Source organism: Typopeltis vanoorti, chromosome 4 (assembly GCF_054136105.1).
Source record: "Typopeltis vanoorti isolate ZY-2024b chromosome 4, IOZ_Tvanoo_1.0, whole genome shotgun sequence".
In the NCBI taxonomy this organism is placed as follows: domain Eukaryota; kingdom Metazoa; phylum Arthropoda; class Arachnida; order Uropygi; family Thelyphonidae; genus Typopeltis; species Typopeltis vanoorti.
Window position 1 is genome coordinate 164,465,849 of NC_143552.1, and position 19,247 is coordinate 164,485,095.

Below are 19,247 nucleotides of genomic sequence, written 5' to 3' on the forward strand. Positions count from 1 at the left end.
TTAATTTATAGTCTTATACAAAAGTTTGGAAATTCATCACATTAGCACTGTGGGTGGGTTAGTAAACTTGGAATCCTATTCCAGAAACCAAATGTAATTTTCAGGCTTCCAGTGAGCAGTTTTCCTGAATAACGTAAATCATTTTCCACCTTTGCAAATATGTGTATCCCAATGGGATTCAAATTCACATAGTGATAATAGCAAAATGGAAAATATAGGAATTCATTAAGACTAGGTGGGGTCCATGGGTCTCAAATTTTTCCTTTTTTCCTAAAAGTACTTTTTTTTTTTTTTTAAATATCATCTACCCATATACTGTCAATTAGCAAGATAATTCATTAGTGATAAAATCTGTCAAAATGCAAGTCACTCATTATGGTAAACTAAAATACTGATCTTTTGGCAGAGAGGTACATAACTTTCTGAAGAGCAACTGGCCCAGATCACTTGGACATCAAGTGTAATTCGTGGATTGCAGCTGAAGAAATTAAGATGAGCTAATGAAATTTGCAGTATTTACTCTACAAAATTCATTCTCAGGTTTCTCTTGAAAAACAAGTACATAAATTTTTGCACATAATATTTGTATAAATTAAGGAGCTAGTATAATGAAAAGTGAATTTGCTTATGTATAATTTTTATTAAAAATTAGTAATAAGTCAGTTAACATAATAGCCAAAATACAATTATTTAAAGAAGATCAACATTATCCAATTAAATCATCAATAAACTTACTTCTGCATTAAAAAACTTTCTCAAAACTGAAAGTTTCAGGTAGTGATTCCTATTTACATTTGGAAAATGGAATGGGGAGGGGAGATTCACTACTTTCCTTACTTTTTCATTCTCCATTAATGGAGAATGAAAGAATAAGGAAAGAAAAAGATACTGCCTGCATTCCATTTCACTCTGTGATGATGAAATCTGCCAAGAAGAAGATCATTAGGGCCCATAATATTATTTTCTTGATTTGCAGAGATGCTGTCAATATCATGCACAAAAGGTTTCAGAATATCAAAATTGGGTTCTAAGCTAAAGTAACTACAGCAGAGTGCTGCTGTTTCTTTCTGCCTCTTCAGTATTTGTATTGTAGCAGTACTTGCATAACTTATTGTAAACAAACATGGTATTCTGTGCCACATGTACAAGAGAAAATGTGCAGTCAATAGTTGCTCTCGAAATCATTACACGCACCTTCACTCCACACAACAAACAATTTTTAAAAAAGCTTTAATAAAAATTGAAGCAACCAGCATATTAGTATTGGCATATAATTCACTTACCAAAAATTCCAGTAATTTTATGTTTCCTCAATGACCTGATATTAATATTTCTTTGCTTCAGCAATATGTAAATATACAATACACTGAAACAAATTGTGAATGCCATTCTCCATTAATCAATTACTTTGCAAAATTCATGAGCAGTGTAAAAGAGCAAAGTAGAGAAGAACATTACTTAAATTTAGGGGATATTAAATCCCACATAGTTTTAAAACCGAATAAGAAACTCAAAGATTGGAATCAGAGAGTTTCTTGCCGAATATAGTAAACTATAAAGTATCGGCGACACTAGCGTTAGCCAATGCAAGTGATCCTAGTACGTAGTACAATACCGGACGACTCGTTGCAAAGGTGGGGGAAGTTCAGATCGCTATTCTTAGATATTTTCCATAATGTAAAAACACATTTCCTAGGAAATGTATGCTGTTATTACATTATGGAGGAAGGTCACTACCCAGACCGGTTTCAGCCTTTTTTGAGGCTTCATCAGTGAGTAGCTAGACCTAATACCAAAGTGTATAGCGAAGAGAAGAACATATTTGATAAGAAAACGTACAATATGAGTGTCAACTAATCATGCAAAAAAATAAGAAATCTGATAAGGGACCAGCAAGAAAAAAGGATTATAGCAAGATATTAATTAAGATATTAATTAGTGGAAATAGGAGGTAACCTACAAACAGAGGACACAGCTGAATTATTTAATAAGCATTTCATTAAGGTATTTCATGCTGCTAAGTGCAGTTTCAATAAAATGCTAGAAGTAGATGAGTAAAGAGCCCTCAAACTGTTAAATAAATTCAGTATTAATACTATGGAGAAGTTGTGATATATCACTTTAATGTAATGTTCCAGGGAGTTAATCACTCACCTCACCATGAGGTGTTTTAACATGGTTACAAAGTATATCACTGAAATAACAGATACAAAGCATACAATTGATACATTTCACTACCATAGCAATATATCAGTAATTGTATTATCTAGCTCATGGCTTATTAATGGCTTCTTTGATATGGAAGTATTTTCACTTGGCTATGCTACTAATTATGTATTTGTCTTTTTTTTTTTTCCTTTATCCAAGTGTAAGCAAACAAAGTTTGCACCGGAAGTACTTTCAGGACTGCAGCAACTTGTTGTAAAGGTGGTATAAGTTTTCATCACTTGCCTTAGTATCTCCCATAATGCAAAACACATCTCCTTGCAGACACGTATACTGCTATGCATTAAGGGAAGGGTCACTACCCAGATCGGTTTCGACCTTTATTGAGGTCTCATCAGTGGGAGCCAGTCCCAGAGGTGATGATACTAAGGTGGAAGTAATGGAAAAGTCATATTTACCTATGCGAGTTGTCAAAGGATGTCACACCCTATTATTAAAATTCTCTGGATTAGAGATAAGTTTATGGAAGTTTTTTCACTTGGCTATGCTACTAATTAGAGTCACACCATGAGTTACGTAAGAAATGTTCCGTAAGCCTTTACATAACTCAAATTTGTAAATTACATACATACAATAAAATATTCAATGGCTACTCATACCACTGTCTTATATTAATTTTTTTGCCATTAATCAGATATTTTCCATTTTTAATATTTTTTCATTTTGGGGGCGATTAAAAAAAACTTCAATTATAAAAAAAATGTATAATTAAAATTTTCTGGATTTGAATTTAATTGAATTGAATCTGGATGACCAGGGACATTGTCCAGGAAGAGAAGCACTTTAAACGGGATTCCTTTCTCAGCACAATATTCCTTCACCTGGTGAATGAAGTGGTTACTGAACCAGTCTCCGAACAGCGCAAGCGTAACCCAAGCCTTGGTGTTGGATTTCCAGATCACGGGCAGCATACTCGTGTCAATGTTCTTAAAAGCGTGCGGTCTCTGGGAATGGTACACTGTAAGCAGTTTAAATTTAAGTCCACTGACATGTTGCCGCCAATCATAACAGTAATCTGATCTTTTGCAACCTTGAATCCAGGCATTGGTTTTTTTTTTTTTTCTTTCAATAAATGTCCGTGTTGGCATCCTATTCCAAAAATATTTGTTAAACATTTGCTCAGGCAAATATTCCCCCTCAATTATTTCTGTCAGAAGTTCGGGAAATTGACTTGCTGCATCTGTATCTGCACTTGCTGCCTCACCCTTGATTTTGATGCTGTGCAGATTTGTACGTTTCTTGAATCGTTCAAACCATCCAGCACTAGCTTTAAATGTACTCTCCACGTCCGTGATGCTTGCCTGCTCTTTTAAATCCTTATATAAGGACATAGCCTTCTCCTCGATAATCAGTCAACTTAACGGTATCCGCTTCGGTGTTAGATCATCGATCCAGTGAGACAACAATTTCTCCATCTCTGATATCGGGGCCCAGCCTCTTCTTGGTAATAATTGTGCCCTTCAACGCTACCGCACCTTTCGTGCTTTCAACAATACAAACTTTATCCTGCACTATTGTATTCACTGTCGAAATAGGTCGATTTATTTCCCGAGCTATTGTTGATAGAATTTTCCCACCTACATACGAATTATTTTCAACTTTTCTTCTAAAGTAATTGCAGAAGTTTGTTTTTTAGATTTATTACAAGCGTATTCGGTTTTGCATTTGCATTCCATTTTAAGGGTAAAAAACAATGAAACTAGCAGTGATAACAAGTGACTGAGCTAACCGCACGAGGCATCTACTACTGTATTGCAATAAGGCTGTCAAAGACACACCTGCGCAAAGCCGCAAACGTGTTCACACGCGCTAGTAGATTTATTATGTAACTGCGAATTTACATAGGTAGCATGTTACGTAACTCGGGGTGTAACTGTATATATTGGGAGGCAACTCATATAGGTAAATATGACTTTTTCAATTATTTCCATCTTAGTATCACCATCTCCGGGTCTGGCTCCCACTGTTGAGACCTTGATAAAGGTCAAAACCAGTCTGGGTAGTGGCCCTTCCTTTAATGCATAGCAGTATACATGTCCTTGCGGACATGTATACTGCTATGCATTAAGGGAAGGGCTCATCACATGCCTTAGTGTCTCCCATGAGACACTAAGGCATGTGATATAAAGCATGTGATATAAGGCATGTGATATAAAGTTGTCTCCCATGATATGGGAGACAACTTTATGGGTGATGACAACTTATACCTACAATCATACAATATGCACTATAGTTACAGTGACCATATTTTTTTGGAGAAAAATAAAGGACAAATCAGAAATTGTTTCATAATAAAAAAAAAGCAGGTTGCATTTATTCATTTCACTAAAACTAAAAAAAGCTTTATAATATTTATTATAAAATAATAAGTATATACATAGCATTTTAAATAAACAACTTAAATAATTTTTTAAGTAATAATCATATTATTACTTAAATTTTAATTTTGATACTTTTCACAAGAAATAACATGTTTTTTTTTTGAATAAATCAGGTTTGTGTTTTAAAAATTCATAAAACTGTATACAATTCATATCCAAGTTACATTTGGTATAAATGCATGCTTGCAATGTTTCGATTTTTAATTGGGTTTTTTCACTGGTCCACATATTGTTCACTAATGAAAATATTCATTCATTGGGGGCATTAGATCCAGGGAGACATAAGCAAAACTTCAAGACGTCCACTCACTCCTACCACAGATTCTACACTACACACACAGACAAGTACAATATGTACACATGCACACCAATGACGTAGCCATATATGCCACGCCACTAGTGAGTGCCAGTGAAATGACAGTTTCATATTTCTATGGGCCGTGTGCTGCGCACCAATATTCAATTTACTATTTCATTTCACAAAATAAAGGACAAAATGGCCAGTTTAGAAAAAAAATAATAAAAATCTAAAGGACAGAGCAGTGAAATAAAGGACTGTCCTCTTAAATAAAGGACGTATGGTCACCGTAACTATAGTGCACCCCTAGAGACTACACAAATAATTTGTTAAAGTGCAAGGTTTGCTATAGTACGTGTGCGTGTGTGTGTGAAAGGAAGGGGGTTTCCTAGGAATGGAGTGAGGTATCAAAGGAAAATTTACCCAACATATATAAATCATAGAAAGAACAATAATGAAAAATACCCTTCTAGTTCTTATGTTTTCTGCAAAACTCAAGAACTAAAAGAGTACGAAATTATAAAAATGAAAATCCAGAATGTAACACTTAAATTTTGAATTATTACATGGAATCTTCACAATGAACTAAGTACTTGCAGTTTCGAGCATTAAATCAAAAATAATCTGAAAACTTAAGTAAGTCAAGTTCATAATTAGTCAGCTTAAGGCAGGGATTGGCATGACTCATGTGAACAAGTCAACTCTGTATCATAACTGGACAGAGACCTAATGACAGCAAGTTTAATTAGTAATAACCTTTGTTCACATTAGCTGTGTGAATCACTTTTCCCTTAGGACAACTAATACAGGCTAGCTGTTTATCATTTGTGTCTCACTCATCTTTGTAAATGGAAGTAAACAACTATAAATTCGACTAATTGTTCAGGTTTGGTACAGACTAGATATTTAGTTCACTATGAAGATTTCGAGTAAGTAACATTTTGAAATTTAAATATTAATTCTGGATTTTCATTTTATAAATTCATACACCTCTAGTTATCTTCTTTCTTATGTTTCCTATTTGCTTGCATTTATACTTTTTCATATTTTCATTTATTGCATGGTTCTTTTGCCCTTTTTTTTCATTATTAAAAAATTATGAAAACAACTATCATGTTACAGTAAAACTTCAGTTTGATATAAACCAAAATCATTTAACATTATGACCTTCATTATCAAGATTATCATCTGGAGTTTACACACGCACAAAGAAACAAGCTATGTTACAATCTAGAGAGTATGTTAAAGGTCTCACTAATTTGCTCAATGCTTTTCTTGAGCAAATTATATAGTGATATATATCAGCCTCTTTCCATCCACTGTTAGATATAGTTCTCCCCATCCTTAACTTTCAAATTGTGTCTTTAAGCCAATGTCTACCATCTCCTGCCAAACCTTTGTATATCATCCCTCTATCTTGTACTCTGGTGACCTTTCCTTCTCTTGGTATTCATCAGTGCTTAATGTCCACTGTTCGTTCGGCAATCCACTAATATTGCCAACCCATCTCCATTTACATCCTTTAAACACTCCACAATATCTTCTACTCCAGTCTTCTAATTCTGATCCTTTTTGTTGTTATTACACCCTCCATGGAGTTGACACTCATTGTGGGAGGTTCATTCAACTAACAATATATCATACTGAATCTTAATCTCCCTGCATTAACAACATATTCTGGTAATGTATTCCATGTAAAATTATATGTACACCATGTAAAAAATCTACTTCTTAACACCACATTCAGGGACAGCCTCTGGTTCTTCCCCTCTTGCCTTCGACTCTTTTTATAATCCTCTCTGGATTAATATGATAAAATCCCATCACTAACTTAAATGTCGCTATCATATCGCCTCTTGTCCACCAAACTCTGCAATCCACATTTCTTCAATCTCTCTCTCCATAGCCCTAATATTGTCTTAGTCACTCTTCTCTGGATCCTCTCCAATGTTTCCACATAACATTGAAAACCAGGTGACCAAATCTGATCACAACAGTCCAAGTGAGGTCTGACAAGTGCTTTATAGAGTGGCACAACCACTTCCTTATCCCTACATGTTAGAGTACCTCTTATCATAGTGGCATTATAATGTGCAATCTTTGCAAGATTTTCAATATGCTCTCTAAATTTCAATCTACTGTCAGACATTACTCCTAAATCTCATCCGCTTCCTGCTGTACAGCATCTTTAGTATAGTACACAGCCTTATATTTCTGCATTTCAAAATGCAAAACCTTGCACTTGTTAATAGTAAAACTACAACTCCACTCCTTTGTCCAAATCAAAAGTCTATTCAAATCTTCCTGAAGGGAAGTAACATCGGCAGTGGTACTTAATTCTCCCCAACTTTGCATCATCAGCAAACAAATGAAGATCCCAGTCAGTCCATGTGATATATATCATTTACAAACAAGTTAAACAGCAAGGCCCAAGAACAGAACCCTAGGGCACACCACTGATTACCCTCTTTTTTTGAGACACTGCTTCATCATACACAACCTGCTGGTATCATTCAGAAAGACAATCTCAAATCAATCTAACCAATACATGATCTATTCCCATCCTCTGCAGCTTGTACATCAACTTATGTGGTAAACTATCAAATGATTTTGCAAAGTTCAAGAATCACTGTATATGATTCTTATCTAACACACTCATCACCTTATCATAAAATAAGGTGATGAGTTATCAAAACCTATCTAACAATACCTACCCATTACAAATCCATGCTGACCATCAAAGAATATTATGTTCATCAATGCAATCTTGTACTCTATTCCTAACCAATCTCCCTAACACCTTGACTACAACAGCAGTTATACAAAATAGTCTATAATTCTTATTGGCTATTTATTATGTAGACCATTCTTCTCTCCAAGGTTCTTTGGGCCACAGACAACCTTGTCTTCCTGGTTTTTATATAGTTGTTACCCATGTCTCACTTCCATAAGTATAAAATAATACATATATTAAAAGAGCTTTCTCTTTAATACAGGGAAATCTAACAGATAATCTTTACATAGCCAAAACCGTAATTCATTAGAGTGCATCATTTTCTTATAGCCGTATTTGCACTGTACATCTAGATTCTGCAAATGCTCTTGATAGCTTGCCACAGGATATTGACACAGTTGGGAATATCTATTTTAACACCATTCTTTGCCTCATATATTAATGCTATTGGGCAAGGTTTAAATGAATATATGCAGTTGTTTGTGGGTGATGCAAACTTGAAGAAATGAGGTAAAAAAAAATGGCACTCTATAAAGACTTGAATAAGACTGTGTGAGGAAAAAAGTAGGCTACCAATTCAATATTACAAGTTTCAATATGAGGGATGGACTTTATTATGGCAATAAAAAGGACAATTGACAAGTAGAAGTAAAGAGTTCCACTATACAAGATCTTGATCAGGCCACATATGGATTACATATGTAGATTTTGCAGGTATTTTTAGATGTTGAAAAGATTTTAGAGAGGGTCCAGAGAAGAATGATTAATGTCAATTATGAAGACAAGCTGCAGGAATGCCATATTCATAGCCTGGTGGATAGGAGGAATGATACGACAGACATAAGTTGGTAAGGAATTTGCATGCCTGATTAATGCATTAATGCAGAAGAGATTTTTCACAAAGCAGAGGAAGACAGAACAGGAGCCAGTTTCTGGAAGTTGTACATGAAGGGAGTGAGAGGCAAGTCTTTTAAAGGGTAATAACCATAAAAGTGCAGTCAAGCTACAATTTCAACATAGCCACAAGGTGCTTGAAATTTGTGTCAAGCATCTCTTGCAACATAACATGGAAATCTGCAAACTGGAAAATCTCAATACAGAGGAAAGCAATACTAATTTGAGGGGGGGGGGGGGGGGGCAAATGGGTCAAAAATTTGAAATCTCACTTAAAACAGAGAGCAGGCAGTTACACCATTAATGCAGGAGTGTCACAAAGCTATTATTTTGCTTGCCCTTTTCCTTCTGTGCATCAATATCTTTGCTAATTGAATGCAAATCATGGCTTTGTTTACAGCATACGGCATTCCTTCTCATCTGAGAAACTTTGCAGTTCTCAATCTTCACCAATCTTGTAAGGAATGAGAAATGGACTTGAACTTATGTGAAAATGAAAGATTTATTTACATGCACAAAATTACTTTACAAGCTTACTTGTGAGTTGAGCAGCACGGTCCATAATTGGCATTAGCATTCTTTGGAAAAGAGAAATCCAGATTGCATTCTATCTAAAAAAATAAATAACTGTAAGGGGGTTGTTAAACAACACGTCCCAAAATTGGAAAAGACGAAAGCTTCAAGTTTGTTTTTCATTCCTTACCATGCTTCTTACTTAAGTTTCATATTTCAAGACATCTAAAGAATCATTACCAGTTTGGATCTCAAAGCACTTAGAAGTATAAATCATACTTGGGATAGCAACATATGCTACATTAAAATTAAGGAATAAGATTTAGTTATAGACATTAAAAATACACAGAAACAGGGGATACTATAAATCCATCCTTATTTTTCTAAACCTAATGTATAGAAACTTAGTTTTGGAAACAGATCAGAGATTTTATGAGAATACAATCCTCAGCATTAGAATTGCCTTGGCTTACACTACTTAAAACATGAGCTCTGGCCACAGGAGGTCACACCTTTCATAGGGATGCACTGATTAGGTTTCACTGTCTGACAGCAGTCAGACAGTGAAACCTTGATTTTCTCATCAGAGAGCAGGTAGAAAAATTAAGAGAGCAAAAACTTGCTGTTTGATACCACAGCAATTCAGCCCCAGCTTGGTTGGCTGAGTGGTTAGCATACTCATTCTCCAACCAACAGATTGCAGGTTCAAATCCTGCCATGGGCATGGTTGCTTGTGATTGTCTCTAGGCAGGAGATGAATTTCATCACCCAGTGTGTGAGACCGCTGCCCCTGAAATGGCTTGAAAAAGTTCCATGTTTTGTTTCCGTAGCTCAGTCAGTATAGACTAAGCCCTTTGGTTGGAAAGACCTGGGTTCGAGTCCCGTCAGTCACATGAGGAACCTTTATCTGGTCTCTTTCGACTAAAAGTGAGTTAGCTGGTCTCATACGGAGGTATGGAGTTTTTTAACCCGGAAACTCAGATTTTTCCTCCCCCAGAACAGGCAAACTGACCCCATGAACACATATGGGTTACAGTTATGAATACGTCCCAGCCATATGCCGGTCCCGAGCCCGAATAAAATTGGGGGATTGGGGAAAGCAATGGTGAACCACTAAAAATCTCACCAGGAATACTTTGTGGGTAATGCCTACAACATCACTTATGGTCGGAAACGACTGAAAAGGGAAAATCAGATCAGATCACAAAATTGATAAAAACTGGGGGGGGGGGGGGTCCTTAGCCCACCCACATTACAAATGTACTATAAGTTTGCTAATAACCTTTTATTTTTCACAAGTGAACTCTGTCAGAATGCAATTCTAATTATTGAAGAGGAGCTTAAAAGGGCTTCATTATGGTGATTATAAGTGAACAGAAATAGGGGATATTATATCAATGCACTAACAAAAGATGAACATGTGGGCTTCTGTGCAGAGTTCATGTCTTAAGTAGTGCAAGCCAGGACAAACCCCCAATGCCAAGAATTGTATTCTTAGAAGCTCTCTGGTCTATTTTTGAAACAAGTTTCTATACATTTGGCTATGATATAATGACAGATTTATATATACCTTATTTCTGTTAAGTTGTAATCACTGAAATGAAGCCTTTTAGGCTATTCTTCAATAATTAAAAAATGCACGTTTTACAACTGAGTCTCTAAGTGCATTACCTACATTAAAAAAAAAAAAGGTTTAAAACATACAGAACACAGATATTGTATAACAACTGGTGGTAATTCCAGGTAAGTGCTGTTCCAGGAAGATACTTTTAACAGATCACATGCATGTACCCCCCCCCCCCATAACAGATTTTTTCAATTTACAGCAGGTGAAAGAGAAAATTTAAAAAAAAAAAAAAAAAAAAAAAAAAAAAGGTGTCATCCCTAGATGGCAAGCAAAAGTCGTCACAAGAAGCATGCACGTTGTTTTTCTCAAAATATGTTATCGGCAAATGGAATAAGTTTCCAGTGGACGTTACAAGTGCTTCTTCAATCAATGGAAATTGCAACGTAACCCATTCTGTAATGTTCTAACTTAACTTTGTCCTTTCTATATCGATAGAAGCAAAAGCAAGAATGTAGAAGAGATAGAGAGAGTAAAAGTGTTGAATGAAAGTACAGAATGACTGACATAAAAAATGAAGAGTTAGCTGCAATAAGGGAGATAGCTCAGTTGCGCAGAGGGGTATAGGGTGAAGTGTGAGCTGAAGCAAATGCAGAAATGTCTGGCAAGTGGATCATCTGATAACAGAAAGAAAAAAAATGCAAGATAAGAAAAATGAAGACTTAACCAACAGTGAAAGAAAAATCAAGGAGTAAATGTTGTACGGCAATTCACTCATAAAAAGGTATGATCGATGAGTTTGACAAAATTGTGCTTTCCTGGTGCGAAAATTAATGATGTTAGTCAGGCTAATTGAGCACAAAAGGGTAGGATGAAAGAAATGATCATAGTGGCTGAGCAAAAGGGGAAAAAGTATATCATGAGAGAGAGAGAGAAGAGATGAATTACTGAAAGTAGAAAAAAGAAAAGAGTGAGAGACTTAAGATAGTGAGTCTGTTGCCACGGTATGACAGAGTACATCTGAGGAGGGCTAAAATAGAGAATGACTATGTGAAGGTTATGCAGAACAAGTAGTGTGAAGCTTGTAGATGTGTGAAGTGAGTTTGACAGGCAAAAGGACTTATACAAGAAGGATGGTTTGCATCTGAATGGATTTGGTGTTCAGAGACCAGAAAAAAGTATTGCTGAATGAAGTGAAATTGTATGTGCAGAATCAGGGAAACTAGAGCTTTTAGGATGGGGATAAGCTATCGAACAGATATACAGACATCAATGACGCAGTTGAGTGTAAGAGTGTATATAATATGCCTGAGTTAGTACCATTGGTAACAAACCAGAATGAATGTGAGTTAGTATAACGTGTCAGGATAGTACTGAGCCTAAGGGGGCTTTTGCACTTGATGTACCAGGAGCAATCGGAACAAACAGGAGGAATTTTTAGCATTGGTTGGCTGATCCTGGCCAAAGCTTATTGACATTAGTGAGACATGGCTAACAGAAGATGATATAGTTAGTCGGATAGAATGTGAAGGGTATAGTGAGTTCAGGGAGAATAGAGAGAAAAGAACGGGGGGGGGGGGGTATTATTGATGACTCCCGATGAACTGCAACCAAAGAGAGTAGAAGTTCAACTGCAGTCTAGTGAAAATAGCACATATGAGGCTGTCTGGTGTGAGATTGAGGCCAGCAGAACAAAATATACAGTTGGATGCTGCTATAGACCAGGGGATAGAAAGATGATGGAGATAGTATGTACTGGAAAACAGACGACTCAATAAGTGGAGGGCAGGTAATTATGGGGAATTTCAACTATGGGAACATAGATTGGAAGGAGGAGAGGACACAGAGAAAAGAAATGGATTTTATGCAGTTACTAAGGGATAATTACCTAAGATAGCATATAACAGAATATACTAGGGGTTAGAGTGCTCGATCTAGTAACTGCCTCTGAGAATTTGTAACGAATATAACCAGGTTACCACCAACTGGTGAGAGTGATTATATGGCCTTGACCTGGAAGGTGGCTAAATGTGTGGAATTTTCAGTTAAGACGGGGTATATGTGGAATTACAGGGCTGGTAAGTATGGCAAGCTTAGGCGATTGCTTGGATCGGTGACATGCCATGTAAAACTGCAAGGGCTAGATGTTGATATTGCATGGGAAGTGAAGGAGTGTTTGAGGGGGTAATGGCAGACTGCATACCTAGAGTCGGGAGAGTAAATCAAGTGCGAGTTAAATAAATGAATATCATCATCAAGCTGAAACTACAAAAAAAAGAAACAACTGTGAAGGGAATTTAAGGAGAAAGGTGACTTGCAGGCACATGAACAATATAAAGCACAGGCCAGAAGGGTAACTAGTGTGGTAAAAAAGGCAAAAGCAGATTATGAAAGGAAGTTAGCAAAGCAGGCTAAAAAGAATCCCAAACAGTTCTTGCAATATGCTGCAGAATGTATATGGCAGAATGATTTTAAGAAATACTGATGGTAGGGAGGTAAGTGAATCAGTCAAAATAGTAGAATTACTAAGTGAACACTTTACAAGCATATATCATCCAGGTAGTGATGTTGCAGGAATGAGAGAGCCAAAAGGCTTATATGGGAACTAAAGTAAATGAAATGGAGGTGCATAGCATATTACAGAACCTTAATGTGAATGCAACTATAGGATTGGATGGTATACTAGCTCGAGATTTATGTGAAGCGGCAAGAGAATTATCAGTGCCTTTGATCGTATTGTTTAATCTGAGTCACAGCTCTGGGTTAGTCCCAAGGGGATGGAAAGAGGGGGAAAATAGTTCCATTGCATAAAGGAGACTCCAAGACTGATGTAGCAAATTATCGACCGATCAGTATGTCAAGAGCTGTTGTCAGAGTATTTGAGAAGTTGCAAAGTTCTCAAATACTCTGACAACAGCATTCTTGAATTGCAAAATTAAAGAGCAAAATACAGGAATGGATAGATGGAAATGGGATACTGTATGGGGAGCAACATGGTTTTGTGAATGGTAGGTCATGCCTCAGTAATTTGTTCATGTTTTCTAATACAGTGACAGCTGAGTTGGATAAAGGTAATGGATTTACAGTGATACTGCTGGACTTTGCAAAGGCCTTTGACAGGATACCACATGGAATTCTAATCAGTAAACTGCAGCACATTGAAGATGTATATAGGATTGGCGAAATGGATAAAAGGGTGGCTGATGGAAGATATCAGAGAGTAGTTTATTCAGGATTAGAGTCCAAAAGAAAGCCTGTGACTAGTGGCGTGCTGCAAGGTTCTGTTCTTGGACCACTACTGTTTAATTTATTTGCCAAAGTTGCCTACTAAAGGAACTTTGCCGGCCAATGGTTAGAGTATCCACTCTCCAGCCTAAAGGCTGCAGGTTCGAATCCTACCGTGGGCATGGCTGTTCGTGATTATATGTGAATATACTAGTGGTGGTCGGCGGTAGATGACGTTAGTGCAGATGATGAAGGTAGTTGCAGTTGGAGTGGTGGAGATGGAAAGTTGTAGGTAGATGCCCTTCCTCGATGAATCTTTGGACTCCCTGGAGGTGTTAATAATAATAAAAAAAAATCACCAACAAAACAAAATTTGTTCATTAATGATATATGAAAAGATCTGAGAGGAACTTTTCAGTTATTTGCAAATGATGCAAAGTTGTGTAGAGCCATAGTTAATACAGATGATATCAAAATTTTGCAGGATGATTTGGATAGACCGGCAGACTGTACAAAGGAGAATGAATGTCAGTTTCATTGGGCAAAGTGTAGGTCATTTGGGGGTAAAAAGATTACCAGCTGTATACCAAATTGGTAGAACTGTACTCCAGGAAATTTATGAAGCCAGACTTGGGAGTGTTAGTGGATAGGGAATTAAAGTTTAGGGCAGAGGTCAGCAACGCAGTGCCTGCTGACACCATGGTGCCCAAAGTGAATTTTTAGTGCGCCCTCAGAGAAATTATTATAAACTGCTTTGGAGCTCAGCGGTAATTTTGCAGCGTAGATCGCAGTATATCTGAGAGATATACTGCGATTACAAGTATGTGCTAAAATGCAAGAAAACAAAGAAAAAACACTGCAAATATAATACATGATGGTACAAATTAAGTGAATATTGAATCCAACATTATTTCATAGCCGAATATAGAAACTACAAGAGTTTCGTGCCGAATATATATAGAAACTAAAAGTTTCGGCAGATGCAAGCATAAGTAGTGCCTTATGGGCAACTGGTAGTAAAGGTGGAGCAAGCTCCAGATCTCTTTCCTTAGTATTTTTCATAAATGTAAAGCACATCTTGCAGAGGTGCTTTACATTTAACCTTTTTAATATGAAGAGCAACCTTTTTAATATGAAGAGTGCAATATAAAATGACACAGACATTTTTTCTCTCATTTCAGGCTTAGAAATTCCATGACTAGTTGTTTTTAAGAAAAATGAGATTTCAAATTTTAACATTTTATTTACCTCGCTTTTATAACATTTTTGTCATATATGAATGAATATAAAATACCATAAAAATAAAAAATGAATACAAAAATATTCATGTTAACAATCAGCATGTATCTGTCAGATCACATGCGAGCACTTGCTTTATCAATCATAATAGCAAATGTATTTGTTTATTATGCAATAATAGTGTGGCTATTTCTACAAAAAGTAATATAGAAAGACATTTCAAAACCATTCATGCCAATGTAATTTTAAGTTTAATTATTTAAATTAGGAGGAGTTGGAAACACAGCGCCCGTGGCGTCATGGCACAGGCAGTATTGTGCCCTTCATATTAAAAAGGTTGCCGACTGCTGGTTTAGGGGGACATAGCAAAAGTGTCTAAAGCAGCTCATCAGATCACTTGGTTACTGAAGAATACTTTGACAAGCAAGTTATTGTTCCTCTTTATCAAGCCTTGATAAGATCCCATCTTGACTTCTGGGTGCCAGGGTTTCTTAGTGATGAGGTGGTGGTGGAGAGAATCCAGAGGCAATGGAATGAACCTTACGAGAACAGGTTGAAGATTTGGGATTACAGAGACTTCTGGATAGGTGGAAAAGGGATGATATGATTGAGACAAATTACTGAGGGATTTTTACAAGATTAATTCAGAGGAAATTTTTCAGGACAGGTGTGTTGATGGGAGAACTAGGGACCATCTGTGGAAACTGAGCAAGAGTGTAGTTAGCAAAGGTGTTAGAACTAGGTTTTTTGCTTGGAGAGTTGTGAATGAGTGGAATAGGTTGCCAGTCTTTTGTGGGTGCCATGACTGTGAATGAGTTCAAAGCAAAGTATGATAGCTACTGCACAAATGTTGGATAATCCTTGGCATGTTTAGGGCCTCCCTCGATGAATCTAAGGACTCCTTAGCTTTTACAATTTCTATAATTAAACTTTTTCTTTAGCATTAATATGGTACATACGTTTAGATTCTAAAAGTACTAAAAGTACGTAAATACTGTACTTTTCAATCCTCAAAGAAACTTCAATATCTAGAACTAGTACTTAAAATGCTGAAATCAGTGCTATTCTTCATTGGAAAAGGTCTTAGAAAAAAAAAATCATCTTCCTTATTATTATTACATGACATCTTGACACAGTGGGCCACTAATAGATAGGGATGTGCAATATACAGCTTCTCCCTGTGGAAACACACCACCTTTCTGTGGTGTGTTTCCACAAAAGGGGCCCTGGCTCTTGCAGCAAACATTCCTGCTGCAAAAGTATATCTTTTTAGTTGAAGGAAATGCCAACTAGGTCATTTACTACCTAGACCACTAAGCAGTAAATGACCTTCATTGCCTGATGAAACACCATCCTCTTATTGGGATGGTGTTTCACCAAGTGTCTCTGAAGTGACAAATGCTATGTTTGGCCTCCATCCCCCCCCTCTCCATGCAGTGTGACTGATACTCTTCAAGGGCAGGCCTAACATATGTGGAGACCCAGACCCTTCTCCATTTCATGAGTGTAGAAACTAAAATGATGGTAATGCAGGCTGGCTGCCAGATACCAATTTGGGCTCATATACTAACAAGTCAAGTGGCTTCCCAGTAAACTAACTGGCAAACAAATCCTGCTGCCACATGCTCTGCCAGGTCATGCCTGGTGAGAAAGTCCAAGTAGTGGTATGCACTGTTGTAGCCAGGGAATGACAAGGAGACTGGTCACTCTCTGTATGGTGTCATGCTCATGAGTCTACCCCCCCCCACCTGTATGTCTCCAACTCTTTCCTTTAATCTAATAATAAAGAAAAATCAAACAATGGGCTCCATTGTTTGATTTTTCAATGGCAACACCGCAAAGAAAATAAATCTCCCTCAACAACTAGTTCATCTGAACAAATCAAACTAAACTCAATATTCCAAACTTACCAGGATCCCAACCAAAAATCATCACTTTACAAACATCCATGGCATAAATTCCAACATAAATGGCATATGCCCACTCCCACACATTCAAACTAGACCTCTTGGCAGAAATCAAAATTGCAGCTATGTCAACCATAGTTCACCTTCAATGCCCAAATTATACTCATGGTTCATTTCTTCACAATGATGCAACTGTGCCTTTGTACATTCTGATATTGCCTACCAGAGAATGTCAAATTTATAATCCCCTGAATCTGAACTCCTCTGGCTGAAGGGTTTTCTTGACCCATTTAGTACAATAACATTCATCTGCTGCATTTAATAGTCTCTCCAAACTCTGAAAACCAGAGTTTTGGAGAGACTACCTTCAAATATCTTCACCTTCCTCTCCACAGTCATCATCCTAGGTGACCTGAATGTCCACGACTCCAGCTGGCTCTCCCTTCTCCAACACTAAAAATCAAGCTGGACGTGATACAGAAATTTTTGCTATAAGCAATGATCTAACGCAAATCCTGTGGCTACCTACCTGAATTCCAGATAATCCCCTCCACTTTCCCAATACCTTGGATTCTTTTTTAACTAGTTCTTCCAGACACGCTGTAGAGGTTACCTCCCTTCGGCAACTCAGATCACAATCTTGTACAAGCTTCCAGTTTCACAGAACACCCCCTTCTCTGACAGCACCTCGTGTCCTCTATACTACAAAGTGGGATGATCTCCAGAACTACTACTTTTCCCATCACATGCCTGCTTCTGCTCTTCAAAGCTAGACGCCTGCACGAAGCAAGTCACAGTGGCTTAAAGGCATTCATCCCTCATTCCACCCCACTTTCGAAGCCTGGTTCACAGAAGATGTATGAAAGCAGTCGAGAGAGAGAGAGAGAGAAACTTCCCACAAGTGGCTAAAACCCAATCTTCAAACTAAGCCTATGCATGCAATAAATGTAAATCAACTATCAACAAATCCAACTTCATAAAGGCCAACAGCAGAAAACTCCATCTCAAACAGTAATCATGCCTTCTGATCTGTTGCAAAGGCAACTGGATGCAACTTCTGCTCACCTGTGCTCCCATCCAGATGGTGCCACTGTTACAGCACCCAAAGAAAAACCCCAACCTACTAGCATCACTTATTTTCTCTAACTTCTGCACAGATGATGAAGGCAAATCACAGGAGTCATATGGTGCTCAGTAATTGAGCACCATATGATTCCTGTGGCCTTTCAGCAGAAAATAAGAATATTAGACATGAACACTACAAAGTCACCTGGTCCCAATGGCATCTCCTACTATATGCAAATGCTGTGCTCCAGAGCTAAGACCTGCCCTCTATTATCTCTTCAATCTTCTATACTCAGTTGGCAGCTAACCTATCTGATTGAAACTAACATACGTTATATATCATGTCAGCTGTTCCAGTTATGTTAAAGTTTGCCTGTTCGTAATGACATGGTGTTTACGAAAGCACCAAAGTCACCCATCACTCGCCTGGAACTGTATGCCCATGTGCTGTGTCAGTTTTTCAGCAGCTGACCTTACAATTTCAACTCCATGAACTAGACCGCTGTTGAAGAAAGTCTTATATGGTTGGCCAACTTCACATTTCTCATCCTCCACAGTGAAACCACTTTTGGAGATCTCAACGCTATAATTTAGTGAAAACTAAGAAGTCTGTCCTCATTTTTGCATATGTCTGAAACTGTTTTGCTTTTTCACTCCATAAAGTTCACGAACATGAGCAACAGATGCACCACTTTTCAACTTGCTTATTAACTCAAGTTTCTGTGCTATTGTCAAGTTTACTCGTTTTATTTTAATCCCAGACATATTACCTGATATTAATCATGATTAATAACGGTTTAACTAAAAATTACTCCATCAACAGCCTAAACACTATGTGTTTTACGCTAGCAATGCTACTGATGCTATGCTACCGAACCAAAGCACATGCACCCACATGAACGATTACGTGCAATATATCATGAATGTATCTGAAGATGCAATTTATAAACACTGCTGATCGCTTCTGATTAACCATCGTATTATTTATTTTTTATTAATTTTTTCATTATCTGTATTAATTTGTCAAATTATGTCCGTTAAATCTGAAGTCCACTGAATCGGTGTCATTTAAATCGAGAGTTTACTGTATCATAAAACACGCCATTAATGAGCGGGTTATAACATCAAGTTTTACCAGGGCAAAACTTAAAAATATAGCACAGGCAATTGAAAAACAGAAAACAAGCGAGCAATTCTGGTA

The 19,247-nt window shown here is 37.1% G+C and overlaps 1 protein-coding gene across 3 annotated transcripts in view; it reads right to left on the reverse strand.

The window, feature by feature from the left end:
- Ypel (Yippee-like) overlaps positions 1-19,247 on the reverse strand; it is a 349,317-nt gene that overhangs the window by 15,786 nt on the left and 314,284 nt on the right. The window lies entirely within an intron of this gene.